Source organism: Cygnus atratus, chromosome 27, assembly GCF_013377495.2.
Source record: "Cygnus atratus isolate AKBS03 ecotype Queensland, Australia chromosome 27, CAtr_DNAZoo_HiC_assembly, whole genome shotgun sequence".
Lineage (NCBI taxonomy): Eukaryota > Metazoa > Chordata > Aves > Anseriformes > Anatidae > Cygnus > Cygnus atratus.
In genome coordinates, this window is record NC_066388.1 from 271,021 (window position 1) to 286,323 (window position 15,303).

The 15,303-nt window shown below is 51.5% G+C and overlaps 1 protein-coding gene across 1 annotated transcript in view; it reads left to right on the top strand.

Annotated features, from left to right (window-relative positions):
• Positions 1–7,691: 7,691 nt before the first annotated feature.
• Positions 7,692–15,303, top strand: part of ZMAT4 (zinc finger matrin-type 4) — a 68,881-nt gene continuing 61,269 nt past the window's right edge. The window contains exon 1 of the mRNA XM_035562798.2: positions 7,692–7,707. The gene's annotated coding sequence lies outside the window, so the exon portion shown is untranslated. The remainder of the gene's footprint in view (positions 7,708–15,303) is intronic.

Here is a 15,303-nt window from a genome sequence, read left to right on the forward strand (position 1 = left end):
CAAGGTTCCCAATTTATTTCTGTGATTGAAGTTGCTTTTATGCTCCCTAGCTTTGGTAGGACTCTTGGACAGAACTGGGTGCTCTGGCTGATCTGGCTGAGCTGCTTTAAACTCAGCTGGGTCAAGAGCTGCTAGCTGGGCTGCCTGCCTGCTCCATGCTGATGGGCTCTCCTGAAGTCGGCCCTTGGGGAGGATGCTCCTTTGCTAGCGGCTCTGCTTCGGGCAGATGTGCCAGGTGGCCAGACCTATGCTGGGCTGGGCAGCTGGTGATGCTCCCAAAAATGCAGTTTAACGGCTTGAGTGGCTGCTGCCAGTGGGGCATGCCCAGGACGGAACGGGCGCGCTGGTTTCTCCGTGAGTCACTGTTGTGGTTTAAACCAGGACAGCCACCGATCATTCCCACAACCCCCCTCAAAGGCAACGAGCAGAGGAGAGAGCCGCTTTCGAGCAGCGTTTTGTGCGGCTGCTCAGGATCAGCTTATTCAGCCAGAATAAGCGACCCCCTTTTACCAGAGGAGCGCTGAGCGAGGCGACCAAGCGGCCCTGTGCGGGGCCGGGGGGGGTCCGGCGCTCTGCGCCCCGGGGGCGGTGGGAGCGGGGCCGGGGGCGGTGGGAGCGGGGCCGGGCCCCGCAGCGCGGGCGGCGGCTGCCCCCTGGCGGCGGCGGGGGCAGAGGGGAGAGGGCTCGGGCGGCTGGCGGCGCTCAGCGGTTGCTGGTGACGACCCGAATTTGAACGGTGCCATACCAAGCCAAGCAAAGGGTTAATATGAAAATCTCCTCCGCATCCGCTCCTGCGAAGTGACCTCTGCGGGACCCTCCCAGAGATGCAGCTATCTTGTCTCCATGCTTTAGGAGACGCTGCTTATCCCGAGCCTGACGGTTTGCTGCTGTCTCCAGACACTTCCCCGGCAGCTGGTTTTTGTTATCATCACTATATGGTACCTCACCTGATCTCGCAAACTTGGCACGATAAGCTCCTGAGAGATTGAAGGGGTATCACATGGCGTCCCCACCAGGTTGGACAGGAGTTATTGAGCTGGGTGTCAGCATGGGAGGCTATTTCTAATATAGCTCCTCTGTGCATTGCACTGGCTTATACCAGGTCCAAATTTGTCCCAGTGAATGGGAAACATCTGAAGGAAAAGCTTTTTTTCCCTCTTGTAGCACTAGGGGTGCACAGGGTTGTGCAGCTCATTTATGAGGATTTTTGGAGCTGGCTTGGTGCGGCTCAGCTGGCGAACTCTGAGTGGTCCTCAGGAAGGAGACTGGATTTGCACAGCTCCTTCCCTCTGCCCTGCACTGCTGCCCAGCTTCCAGGAGCCAGGTCCCAGAAAAAACTCCAGTTTGGTGGAGAGGGCCCTCAAGCAAGGACTACCAGGTGTACCAGGTCCCCTCCTGCCAGGCTGATGGGCTTTCCCGAGAACCCGGGGAACAGCCTTTTCTGAGATGCGAGAAACTGTCCTGGTGACAGCCTGCTGAGGTTGGACCTGGCCGGGGATGTGGGACCACAGGGCAGTGGCCAGAAGAAGCTGCCTGTGGCCTGATTTCACCACGTGTTTCCCAGGCAAGCAAATGTGAGAGGTGCAGTCCAGAGCCCAGCTCCATCCTCCCCAGCTGAGGCACGTGATGATCCATCGGTGATCTCTGCTGTGGAGATGTGCAAGCACTGTGTGCACAGCACAGAGGCACTGCTGCCTGCTAGCACCTTTCAGAATGTGTTTACACCAACTTGTCAATAAGTTACAGCCTTGAAATAAAGCAAAGGCATCCCAAAGAGGAATGGAAGGACCAATTCATTGAAAAGTTCATATCGGTTCCACTCCCTGGAAAAGAAACAAAGCCCCAAGCCACAACCAGCACACTTGGAGCCCTTCGGTGACAAAATCCAGACTGCATTTGTCTGGGAGCAGAAAACACACTGACAGGTTAAAGTGAATACTGCATGAGGAAAACTACTCATCACAGGCTCTCGCTGCTGAAGGTTCCTTCCCACGGCTAACAGCATGCTTCTTTCCTGGAGTCCTAGACTGGACCAAGCACCTTTTACTTGAAGACCTTTTCCATTCAGTGTGAGGTTAGCACAGACCAAACATTTCTAAACTGCTTGGGATCTGCCCTGCTGCAGGGATCCAGCCTGAGCATTCCAACTGCATCCTCTGAGCTCTGTCCCATTGCTACTTCTCTGGTCTTTCTCCATAGCAAGTCCTACCAGACCCATCTCCACCTGGAAAGGACGGTTCATTGGCACGTGTTTGCAGTCAGACTTGCTTTTCAGCTGCAGAGAGCAGCAAAGGGAGAGGATTCCCCATCCCCATGCCCAGGGGCTGTAGCTGGAAAGGCCTCTGCTGTCCAAGTGAAAGCTGAATGCAAGCTGAGGGAAAACAGATGGTTTCAAGATCAAGCCCATCACATGAGTGAGAAGCCAAACTGCTGACGGATAGGGCAGCATTTAGCTCAGGCATGGAGCCAAATATAATGTTGTCCTCCCTAAAGTGCAGGGTTGCCGATGACTGGGAACACAAACCCTTGTTCAGGTCCAGAGCAGTCCAGCTATAAAGAGAGCAGAACCCAGCTGGGGTGTTGCTGGCCCTTTGCGTTCCAGCTTGACTGCAGCACCACATCACAGCACACTCTTGATGAACATTTTATGCTTCAGTCAAGTGCTAGCAGCTGGTGTTGATCCACCAGAGGGTGATTTTTAGCTGCCCAGTTATTTCACCTTGACTCACCACAGGTCACCCTGCGATGAGCTCTCAGCAGCAGCACGCGGTGGTCCGATGGCAGCAGGCACAGGCCGTTGCAGGTATCAGGGTTCAAAGCTTCTTGTGGGCTATGCTAACTGAAGGGAACTGAAGGGGCCGTGTGGTTACAGCAGCCTGTAGGTGGACACAGCAGGCTTCTGCAGGCAAAGGAAAAGGCTGAGTGCATCATGTCTGTGCTCAAGATGCAAATGTGAGTAGGCACTGTGACCAGCCGGGCCCTTCTGGCTCCAGGCTGCTGAGTAGTCGTTGTATTGCTGTACCAAGGCCCTGCCTTATACAGTGGCCTTTAAGAACAGGGAAAATGGCTCTATTTGGATGAACACTGGATGTTGCACTTGGGACATACCATGCGGCAATGAATCCTTCAAGTGTTGCTGCAGAAAGGCTGCTGTGAAAGCACAGAGACAGAAGAGGGATTCCAAGAAGAGTAATTGCTTAATTCAACGCAGAGCCTGGCTGTCTTCCCACTGCCCACATGCCAAAGTAATTAGCGGGCACAAGGCTGTCTTCAGCACATCCCCAGCTGTGGCAGTGTGTGTGAGAGGCAGGCGATGTTGATTGGGAGGGAAGTGCCTGAACAGCAGCACACCTCATTTACAAGAGCAAAGGGGACTGCAGCAGGTTGTAATGGGCCTGGCAGTTACGGTGGTGGAAACCTTGGGCTGGAATGGAGCCGCAGGGAAGTGGAGGTGCATTGAACCACCTCTTGCATGGCGGTGGCATGTGGTGACAGATGCTTGAATTGGGCAGTGGGGCTGTGGTGTGGAGCTGGGACTTGTGCTTGCTCAGCAGTGCGCTTCACCCCCATCCACAGAAAATCTGTAAGAGGAAATTGGATTTAAAATGGTTCTGCATGGCTCCAGGGAGAAGTCCAGGAATGGATGAGGGCTGAGGGAGGGCTCACTCATCACCAGCTCATTAAACGCGAAAACCCAAGCCCCAGGAGCCCTGTGCTCTGAGGCAGCCCTCTGCAACGGGTCATCTGTGCAAGCGCCTCTGCAGTGGTGATTTGGCAGTTGTGAATGCACATTGTGCTGTGCCTCGAATCCATGCCCAAATGGGGACGTTTTGATTATTTTTAGTCTTACTTAAAAAGTATGCCCTATTTTCACCCTGGAGGACCAAATCCGAGGTATTATTTACTTTTGGAAATAGAAATGCTTTGTTTCTGTAAGGTCTCTTGACAGAGTTCTGTTTACATCTGCATTTTTCATCTATAACTCAGTATGTGCGTCATACAGAGAAAGTGAGCTTTCTGCTTGAGAATGTGTGTGGCCTGGGGCAGGGATGTCCCTCAGCAAACTTACTGTGGCCTGGAGGGGATCACGGTGGGCTGGGAGCTCAGTGGAGAACAGGCCTGGTAGAGAGGACCGACAGCGGTGCTGGCTGCAGTCCTTGTGTGCTGCTGGGGCAGGAGGGTGTGCAGCAGGGCAAAGGCACAGCATGCACCCAGTGGTTTTCCTCATGTGCTTTCTCCCAGCAGTGCCAGCATCCTGCCTGGGGAGTTGTTCGGCTGGGGAGTTGCCTTCTGCAAAGGATGTCCCATGTCCACCTGTGAGCATCTTCCCTTTGTGCTGTCCCCGTGGTGGAGCTGCTTGCGCTGGGAAGAGGGACAGAGCAGTGTCACCCTGTGGGCCTCTGCTGCCTCCCTGCTCCCCACCGCCCCAATCTGCATGTTAACGTGCTCTTTGTGGGGTGAATTCAGAAAAGACACTTTTGCGCTTGTGTATCCAAAATAACATATGGGCAGGCAGTTGATGTCTCAATCCATTTCCAAGGCTCACTACAATAAGCACTTAACTTTACCCGTGCCCAGATGTGTGCGCGTTTTATGTGCTGTGCATAAAAAGGCAGAAATTGCATGGGGTGGAATGTGTTGGAATTGGCACTTTGGAAAATGCACACTCTGCTGGAATGTGCTAACATCCAGCTCACACAGAAGGGCAATTAACTCTATTTATGTTCATGAGACTGAATCTAAAACTGGCTTCAGAAAGCAGCTCACTCACATTAAAGGGCTTTATAATCATTATGCTAAAGTATTTCTTTTGAAAACATTTTCAGTTTCTTAAACAGTTAGGATATTTATAAAATATGGCATCAATTAGTACATATTTTTTTATTCACACTGATTATACAACCTATAATTATACTTAAGCCTCTTATTTGTATATCATGGCAGCATTAAGAAAAGCTCTGTGATTTGTCTGCATGTTATTCTTTCCAGATAGCAGAGGGCTGCAGTCTCTCCCCTCCTTTAGAGAATTAACATAGTTATGTTGCCTAAACAACAGTGCTCCAGGTGTCTGCTCCCCCCAGCCAGCTCTGCACAGAACATACGGGCTGAGGCTTGCAATTTGTTGTGACAGGTAACATTCGGCTTTGTGCTATTTAGACTCCAAACACTGTGTTTACAGCCAGCTTCTCACAATAATTTAGTCACAGGAAAACATTTTCCTGGATCCCTTTTGCTTGCTGTAGTACAGTCAGGAATAATAATTGGAATAATTAAACTCTTGTGGTCTGTCATTAATAAAGGCAGCACCCACCCTGCTGGTGCAGAGCTGGGGCCCTGTGTGCTGTCCTGGGGCTTGGTGCTCCCGTAGACCCCACGTTGCTGGGGTCCCACAAACCCTTGGGGTTCTCAAATGCGAGCAGCAGTTTCAGCTGCTGAAGTGATCGCTTTGAGCCTCCCTGTTATGAGTGGTTGAAAGTAAAAACCCTGCTTGAATTAGGAAAACCAACCGAGTGTAGGATTGGGCCAGACAGTGGTCTCCACTCAGGTGGATGCTGCAGGGGATCTGTCCCCATAGCTGTGCTGTACAGCATTGCACTGTTCTGGGTAAGCTAGCACTTCCCCACAACACCGTGGTGTATGAACACATTAATGACTTTTAAGGGATTTTATGTTTAAGCAAGGACTGTGGAAAGGAGGCAAAGGAGTGTCTATTTGCCTCACTCTTGTTCTCACCATATTTTTCCTGTATACATATATGGCAGTGTAGGGGTTAAGGGAATGGAGCACTGAAATTTCAGTGCATAGAGCAACTCCCTTGCAGTGGATAAAGCATGTACACAGCTTTCCTTGTTACGCTTGAGAGATGAGCAACAATAGACAATGAGTCAAAGTGGGGAGCCAGAAAAGAACTCAGGAAAAAGCTGCTGAGAATTACTGGTGTGGCTGGGAGAGCGAAGCCCTCCTATAACAGGACATTGTTCCCCTGGCTATAAATCTCAACTGGAATATGAACGCCAGACTTCCAAGGTCTTCCCAAAGCTGGAGCGCGCATCATCAATAATCAAACCCAATGTGCCCTGCACAGAATCCTATTTATCACCTTTATGCTGGGGCATGGGATCCCCACCCTGCAGGGCTGGGATGGGAGGTGGGCAAGTCGGGGCCAAACAGCAGGAAGGGCTGGTGCTGCCTGGACTCGAGCTTGCTGCTGGGATTTCCCTTCCAGCGGTGGAGGGAGATGAGTGAATAACAAACCAAATGAAACCGAACGTTATCTTTGTTCTTTTCCCCCACAATAAGAAGCTGTGCAGTGTGTTTGGTCCCCCAGATTGCTGGTGAAAGTTTTTAGTGCATAATCCTCGCTCTGTAGCTGTTTACAGTCGGCTGCACAGTGACCATTCCCAGGTGGCAGTCTGGAATTCGTACTGTGCTGGCAAGTTACAAGCTATTGTTTCTCTCCTTGGTAGAATGGCTATGCAAGTCCCAGCACAGCATGGGCTATGGATTTTCTTGTTCTGTTTATGACTGTAAAATTTCGCATTGTTTCTGCTGACCTCTCTGTGCTTAAAATGCTTTTCTGCTGTTGTGAAACTGCTGCTATGTCTTCTCAGAAAATTTGCAAGGTTGTACAGTGGGAGATCTGAAACCCGTTTTAATTTCGTTCCACCATGTTTTCCTGAGTGGTTGTTCTGTTCTCAGTGATGAAATGCTAAATCTGATAACTGATAAACAGGGGGAGCAGACTGATTGGTCCAACTGAGAGCTTGACTCGCTCCCCAGATCCCTACAGTGTATTTCCCAACCCACAATGGATCCTTGAACCTCTTCAGTGTCTGTGATTACACCTCTTCTGTTGTCTGTCTTACCTGGGGCTTCTCCTAACTATGCTCCTACTGCTCTTTTGGCTCCTGCTGGGCATGTTTGTTAGAGGCTGAGATCCTCCTGGAAAGAGAAAGGCATCCTCTGCTTATCCAGGCAGGTACACCAGTGTCCTTCCCCAGCTGAACAGAATAGCTCATTTCTAGCTGGGAACCCAGAGGTCCTGTTCTTTGATGAGCATCTCATAAAACCTGAACTGTTTCCTCCAAGTAAAAAAGGACCTAATGGCAGGACACTTGTATCACTTCTGTGCAAATACCAGATTACAGTCTAGAAGCCAAACTGTCTGCAATTACAGAACTGAATTAAAGGGAAGACAAGACAGCAGCACATACAATATGAAGGAGGGTCACTGTTTCTCTGCAGATACCAAAATGTCTTAAGTTCAGTCTCAGAGAAGCACTGTTGTCTTCCAGAGGGGTAACAAACATTTGATCTGCTCCTCCCTTCGGCTTCGGGAGGGAATTGAAACGGAATTCCCCACAGATCACCTTGCTTTACAAATAAGAGGAGCTCCTCCTGCAGTACCTGTGCTGAGAAAAAACCGGGCGGGAACGCCGCTATTCCTGCACGCCAGGGCTGTCAGGGGTCCCGGAGCTCGGAGCCATACCCCACCCCGGCAGTGTGCTGGGAGCAGGGGCCGGGCCGCGGGTGAGCCGCAGGGGAATGGGCAGCACGTGGCTGGTAAAACAGCCCTAAGGCAGAAGATCGGAAGCCCTCTGCTTTATGCATGTCCACTCCAGAATGCAATTTTCTCTTTTTAAGGCGTGCAGAAGGAGGAATCCTTTAACAGCGGGAAAACGCGAGCCTCAGTACGAGCAGCGAAAGGTGCTTTGCCCTTAATTACACCGCAGCTTTTGAGTCAAACCCCTTGTGCGGCTGGGACTCGGAGGCTCGCACCTCCGGCCGGGACCCCCGAGTTCCAAATCCGGCCGGCCTCCCGCAGCTCCCTCCGCACCATCCCTTAGCCTCTGGTGCCTCCTGCCGACCAGGCTGCGCCGCGGGCGGGCGGCGTTCAGCCCCGCCGCACCCCCGCTCCTCCCGGACCCCGGCGCGGGACCGTCGCGGGTGGGGCGCTGCCGCCGGGGGCCCGCGGTGCCGCGGGGCGAGCCCCGGCCCCGTGCCCCGGGAGCCCGCGGGGTGGCGCGGTTCGCCCACGGACGCGCGGGCGCTTCCCGCGGGGCTGCTGGGCGGCGGCGGCTCCCCCGCGCGGCCGGTGGGTGCGCGCCCGTGGGGAGCCGAGGGCGTCCCGGTGCCGGCCCGGCAGAACCGCCAGGTTTCTGCGGCTGTGCCTTCCTCAGCTCGGGGCCTTGATTTTATTAATCGGTGAGATTCAGCCCCCCTTAGTACTGCGTGTTTTAAGAGTAAGTCAGAATGCTAGAAGCGGCTCTTTGCAAGTCCTCTGCCCAGATAATAACGTGTAAAATGACTTATGCGGACAGCATCGTGGTGCTGGGGAGAAATTGCTTCTGAATTTTGCTCATCTCCTGTGTTGCAGTATCAGGTGCAGCAGTCAAAAGCTTCCATTCTGGTCCAATTAGGCTGGCACCTCTATGTGGCATAACCAATCTGGGCACACAAGCTGCTGGTTTATTCATTTCACTAATTGCTTGTGTCTGTTGCAGCTCTTCATACAAAAAAAGAAAAGGGGAGGGGGGCGGCAGAAAACTTAGAAATTGATAACAATCTTTATGCTGGAAGGAATGGAGATGAGAAGACTTTTAATTTGTAATTTGCAATCTAACAAAAAATTAGGAAGGAACAAAAAATAATGGAAGGTCAGCTGGTTTTATTTAACACTTAAAAGAAAATCCAAGTTGGTTATTTTCTGCAGCGTGGCTTTAAGTGCTAATCGCATGGTAATTGAAGACCTTCCCATCATGGATCAGGGGTGAGGATGAGGCTCAGCTGCCTGCAGTGGGGGTTCCTGGTGAAAGAGTGCTGACCTGTGGGTGTGCAGCATGTGGGGAGAAAAGCGTGCAAAGGAAGAGGAGTGGTGGCACCTGCCTGGTGCTGGCATCCAGGTGCCTGCCCCAAATAGCAGGATGCTAACAGGGAAACCAGGCGCTTTGGGAAGAGGGTGCTGCAGCAACGGACATGTCTCACCTGCAGGTCCAGGAGCAACTTGTGGTGGTGATTTGGGTGCCTGGGACTAATGTAAAGGGATTGTGTGCTGCTTTATGGTTTCAATTTCCCTTAGAAGTACAAGCAATGACTGTGCTGTGTGAGTCTGTGGGTTTCTGCTTCCTGCTGTTATGAGAATGGGCTGCAGTGGGTGCCTTGAGCTGGAGCTGGGGCCTGTCCCCAAGTGGGCTGCTTCTGTGAGCACCCGGCCCATCGGAGTCTGGCAGCAGGGTATGCCCGGGGATGGGCTGGGGGCAGTGGTCCCGCAGGTGTGCACTGAGAAATCCCTGCAGGAGCTCAACTGCAGTGTGCGAGTCCAGCGCCCAGCTCCTGCAACGGCTCTTGCCTTCGCCCTGGGACATAGGGACAAATAGTTTGTGCTCAAGGCCACCACACTGCCTTGCTGGCCGGGCTCCTTGGAGTGGTCTCCAGCACCTCTCCAGTGCTGGGCAGAATCAGGCCCTCTGTTAGCACGAAGCTGGACGTGCAGCTTGGGCAACGTTCCCAGGTATCCGTGCCCCTCTGGCATCCCTCAGGGCAGCCACGAATGCAGACAATAAAAAAATGCTTGCTGTGTGGGCATAGTGTATCAAGCTAAGACCCTGCGAAAAAGGGAGGGCAGCCCCTGAGATGTGTTGTGATTTTGATCCTTATTTAGCTCCGTGTGTTGTTTTTTCCTCACTCTCTCTCTGATATGAATGTGCTCTTAATCTCCTTTGTAGAGAACAGGCTATCATACCAAAATTCATTAAGTTATGGAGCCTGCAGCAAGGCTTAATGATAATTTAAATTAGGAACCTGAGTTGTGGCAGTGTAGCACTAGAGTGAATGCTATAATTAGGAAGGCAGCGATTTCCCCGTGACCTTTTATTTTTAAAGTGTTTTAAATGGACCGGTCTCATCTCCAAAGCACCCTCCCTCTGTTAGAAGTTTCTTTCTAATGTGGGTCATGCCTCTGCTGTTTGCAGGTGGCACAGTACAGAATCTGCATTTTGTTTTTCAAAGTTAAAGTGTCTTTGAAATATGATTTTGCATCTAATGCAGAATGTAATAAAAAGACTTTAAAGAGCTGCTGACGCCTCATGGAAAACTGAAAAACATTCTGTTTGAGAAACAATTCTGCCGGGCTGTCTTATCTGCTGTTCCCTTTGCTCATTTTTGATAGCAAGGGGCACTATAAATATACATACTTATACATAAAAATGAGAAACCTTGGCAACCAAATGGAAGGTTAGTTGTTTTCTCATGTTCATTCACCATGGGCAGGGGGGGTGAGGGGAGGTGTAGTTCATCAGTTGGTATTTCATTTTTACAGTGCCGGACTGACGCTGCGGTTGTTTGTTGAGCGTTGGCCGGTGCATCTGAGAGGCAATCGTGTACCACTGAAATATTTTTCCCTAGACGTATTTAGCCCTCTAAAAATAGTGGCAGTGGTTTCTGGGTGCTCTCAGAGGGTCGGTGGGGCAGCAGGAGCTTAGCGAGGTGCTGGCAGCAGGATCTGCCATGTGGATGCGGTGACGGGGCACACGGCTGAGCTTTGCAGCCTCCCCAGGGAGGTGCCACGAGGCCGGTGCTGTGAGGCTGTGGGTGGGCAGCCCTGGGCTCCCCTGCTGTCCCCGCATTGCAACGTCAGCATTAACTGGTGGGTGCTGGCTGGGGATGCCATGCAGGAGCCCCGCACATGGGCCCGTGGATCACACCCCTGTGCCACGTCCCAGACCTGCAATGGTTCTTGTAGCCCTAACTACATGACACAAGGCACTGCCTAGGGGAACTGATAGAATTGTTATCGCCTGTGAGACCTTAAATTAAACCCGACAAAGAGCAGAATCTCTGCTGCAAAGATTGCCTTGTATTGTTTCCAAATGACTGGACAAAATAACTTGCCTGATCCCTTTCCTTCTGATAGCTCTTGCGAAGAAATGCAATAGGCAGACCGAGGTTTTTGCCCGAGACACTATTTCAGAAACCCAGCGGATTTTGCTGATCTCAGTGCTAGAACAACAGATAGGAAATTTCAGGCAGCACAAGGAAGCCTGGCTTGTCTCTCCCTGTCACGTTGGTGTGACCTCAGAATTGAAACTTGCACTGCTGCAAGTCATTGAAGTGCTCCTTTGTTGTGAAGTTTTCCAGTAAGTTTCCCAGGCAAATTACGCACCTGCCATGTTCTCAGGAGAAAACATTTTTTGCCTTTGCCATCAATCATTCAGAAAATTGAGTTATTTTGGCAACAAAATACTATGCCCCCATCTGAAACTGCATCTTATTTGTGCTGTCATAAATAGGAAAACTTAAAATTCGGAATATGGACAGATACTACCATCAAGTGTTGCAAGGCGTACTTTCCTCCTACTGGTAGTTTTCAGAGCAAGAGCCCTGCTACGTGAATTCTTCCGTGCACTAAGAGCAAGCTGTGGAAAAGACAAGTTTGAACAAAGGACGAATTGTTTCCAGCTCACGTCCGCAAGGACTGCAACAAGCTGGTGAAATGTGAGCAGCTGTGTAACAGTGCAGGGATCAGCCTTGCTGCAGGCTGAGTAGTGCAGGCTTGTGGAAAATGCTCCTTTCCAGGAGGTCAAAGCAAGCAGTTGCCTAGTAAACAAGGAGAGCCAGTTTAGAATTGAGGGTTAATTGGGAAGCTGATATGAAAAAGGTCTCCAGAATACTCAGGAGGATCAGTGTGATATGGAAAGAATCACAGACACTGTTTATGTGCAAGTGCAGCTCTGAGATGCCTCTCAAAACAGTTAGGATTCCTTTTAGCAAACTTGGGGTAGATATGGATCCCAGACGTCTTGTTCAATATTAAGACATACCTTTTTTGTCTTGCTGTACTTGTGCCTTGATATTCCTTGAAACTGGAGTGATGTACAGGTACATAGTGCACATAGCAATCCAGCCATGCGGAGGGTGAGTGGGCTCAGAGATCTGCACGCTATCATTCCCCTGTCACCAACTGATGGTGGTATAATTAGAAAAGTCATTAATCCTTGCTCAGTAGTGCTAGAAACTATTTATAGCAAGGCAGACAAACAGTACCCTACAATACTGGGCAAGGGTGGGTATGGAAATGACTCCTGGTGCCATACATACAGCAGTACACAAATCAGAGGAAAGAATTTGTTTCTGGGAGGGCAATTCCCATTCCAGCCATATGCAGAGAGGTGCAGACCATCTGCAGTGACCATGGTGTCGCTCTCTGTCCGTGCTGTGGTGAGTCACTTTGGACATCCCATGTGGTGCTGCCATCCTAGCTTTGGGGTCCCGGTCCTGCCTGCCGCCTGCCCATGCTGGGCCAGCCCTTGGCTGCCTACCCAGTGGCTCCCAGCACAATGGCAGATTTTGTGCTACCCTTGTAAAAGGGGTGGGAGAAGCTCCAAACTTTCTGACGCAGCAAAAAGAGGGTGCAGCAAAGGACTACTGGCTGGTACGCAGTGCGTGAGGAGCTACAGAGCTCACGTAGAGGTAAAAGTTGCTGCAAAGCTGAGAGTTGCAGGCAGCTGCAAGAGTGGGTGTTGGCAAGGCATGTGGGGAGCCTGCGCTGTCGTGCTGGGGTCAGCTGAGGTGGCAGTGTTCAGAGAAATGCTCCTGTTGTCAGCTTAAACACTTCAGTGGGTTTTGCCTAGTGAGGCACAAATTGCATGTCTGTGTGCTGGCAGTCAGGCACTGGGGAAACCACAGGGGAAATATGTTTCTGTCTGGGCTCGCTGCATCTTCTGGGCTTTGCTGTGAGGATTTCTCACAAGAAAGTGTAAAATTATTTTTGCCGATGAGATTAGGGGACCAAGGCTGCCTGTGCTCAGAGAGGATCCAAATCTCTCGCAGAGGCTTTGGGGCAGCGGGGTCACCCTGCCACAGCTCGGACCCAGCATTGGGGGTGCCAGAAGCAGTGGGCAAGGACCTGTTGGAAAGAGGGTGGTCACTGCCTCGTGACTGGTGGAGGTCACCAGTGCTGGCTTTGGCTCGCAGAAGCAGTGCTCATGCTTTGCATCTCACATCTGGTTTGCCTGGATGATAAAAGGTGACCTCAGAAATTGCATTTCCAAATATCTTCTCCTGTCTGTGCGGAATGGCATTGTTCCCAGTGTTTCAGGCTGGGACTGCCTGGGGCTCTTTGTTTAAACTCCCTGGGTGCTGCAATTCTTATGCACAGAGCTCAAGATGCTCTGCCAGAGTCTGGGCTCCTGGAAGGCGGCTGCAGTTCAGACTTTTGTTATCCCCCTGGATTAAAGACGGTGGTTGAGGATGAGCTAACAACATCAAAGTAATCTATCTAGGGACATCCTGCAGGCATGTTTAACTGTGGAATGGAGCCAGGGTCAGCTGCTACTTCAGGTTGTTTCAAATAGCATGAGCTGGCGGAAGGGCCCACAAACCTCAATGAAAAAGCATGTAGTACTTTAAACGTGTTTACCAAACTTTGTTTTGCAAAAGGCCTTGCTGCTGCCTGTTCTAGTTTCCCTGCTGAATGTCAGGGAAGGAGAAGCCTGAAGGGCTTCGTGCCTCAGAAGAGAATTTGCATCACTGCTGTCTCGCAGCAGTGAGGACGGTGAGGCTGCCAGGAGGCTGCTGGCCCCTGCTCCATGCCGGGGCTGGGGCTGCAGGATCTGGCCCCAAGCAGTACTCCATGAGCAGCGCTGCTTTGTGCTCTGCATGGGTGTGTGATCTCTGCTCTGACCAGAAGTGGGAACTGGATGTAGGAGAGGAGTGGCGGCAGTGACAGAGGCTGCTCCGGTGAGTGCTGCAGCTCTCACCTGCCCGCAGCCCCTGGCATTGCTGGCAAACCGAGAGCAGGGGTTGTGGGCAGTGTTGTCGTGTCCTGTCTCATTGCAGATGAGTTTCCAGTTCAGGCAGAGTCTGCTGCAAGGATGTCTAATAAACAATGCTCAGGTGACCGTGCCTTTGCCTACGGTTTCCTTTCTCCTTCTCCTTTTCCCCCATGCCTTCTAGCTCAGAAAATGGAACACAGCACAGCACAGCCCAAAGGAGGGAAGGGAAACAGCGAGCGCCGAGAGGAGCAGCAGATGTTGCTGCATTGCACAGCAGAGCATCATCTCTCCTGTCTCCAGAATTCACTCTGAGTCTGCAGACTCATGTCTGATTAGTGGTGTTCCAGGGGAAAGCCTGGAACTGTCCTAGGGACAGCAGAGCATTTGCCACGTGTCAATTGTTTTAGTGGAATGAGAGAGGAAGTCAATTTTTTAAAGTGCAAAGTACAGCTACTTCCAGCAATTCCCCCTCTGTCTGACAAGGTGACCTCCACCTTACCAGCCCTGGTTATGATGTGCTTGGGCAGATTTCAGAGTGTCCTTTGACATGCTCTGCTGTGTAGGCATTGAGCTGTGAATGCACACATGAGCTGGGCCTTCTGGAAAAAATCGGGTATTAATTTTACTTTGACTATTTCCCTTCCATCCAGTGCCTTTGCCATGCCCCTTGACCTGTGCAGCGACTGCTAATTAACAAAATGGCTTTGAAGAGAGCTGGCTTCCCTCTTTCCTCCCTTGGGGAAAGAGGGGAGAGCTGAGCATGTGCTCTGGGAGCAATCGGCAGTCCCGCGGAGCCTGGTTCTTGTTTGTCCTCTGGCCACACTGTGCCATGAGTCCCACTTCCTCACTCACCACCATGCTAATGTGTGGCCTTAGCACAAAGGAGAAGCAAAGCTATGGTTTGCTCTCCCGGGCGGAAAGCAACATGGGACTGTGCTTACAACTGTGACAAAAATCTTGTTTATTTCTGGAGATTTTTATAATTATTCACTGAGCTATGTAGTGCCTGGGGAGCTGGATGTCACAGCAAGGCAGTACATTAGTAGCAGACAGTCAGACCCAGGGATTCTTTAGGAAAAATCTGGTTTCTATTTTTGCCAGGTCACAAGTCTGGCAGCAGCACCAAGAGCAGGGGATGTTGGGTACCCAAAATGTGCTTGCGGCAGTGCTGAGCGCCCTGAGCCTGGTGGCGCTGGGCTTTTGGGTCAGCCACGCTCTGGCAACCCCTCATCTGTGTGTGAACGAGAGCTGCTTGCAAGAGTTCAGGTTCAGGCCGTGCATGCTGGCAAGTGGTCTGCCCACGCAGCAGTGCCGGTGGCACATGTGCATCTCAGGAAGTCAGTCCAATCACCTCCTTCCCGGGCAGGCAGCCTGGTGAGCTCGCTCATCTGTCCTGGTCTCCTTTTTCCTGCAGGCACTGCAGGAGAGAGCGCAGCCTGCTCAGAGCCCATCCAGGCAGGAAGAGGCCCTGACCTGAGCTCTGCTTTGTTCTGTGGCTGCAGTTGCCTCTCCCTCCTTGGAGAATGAGATG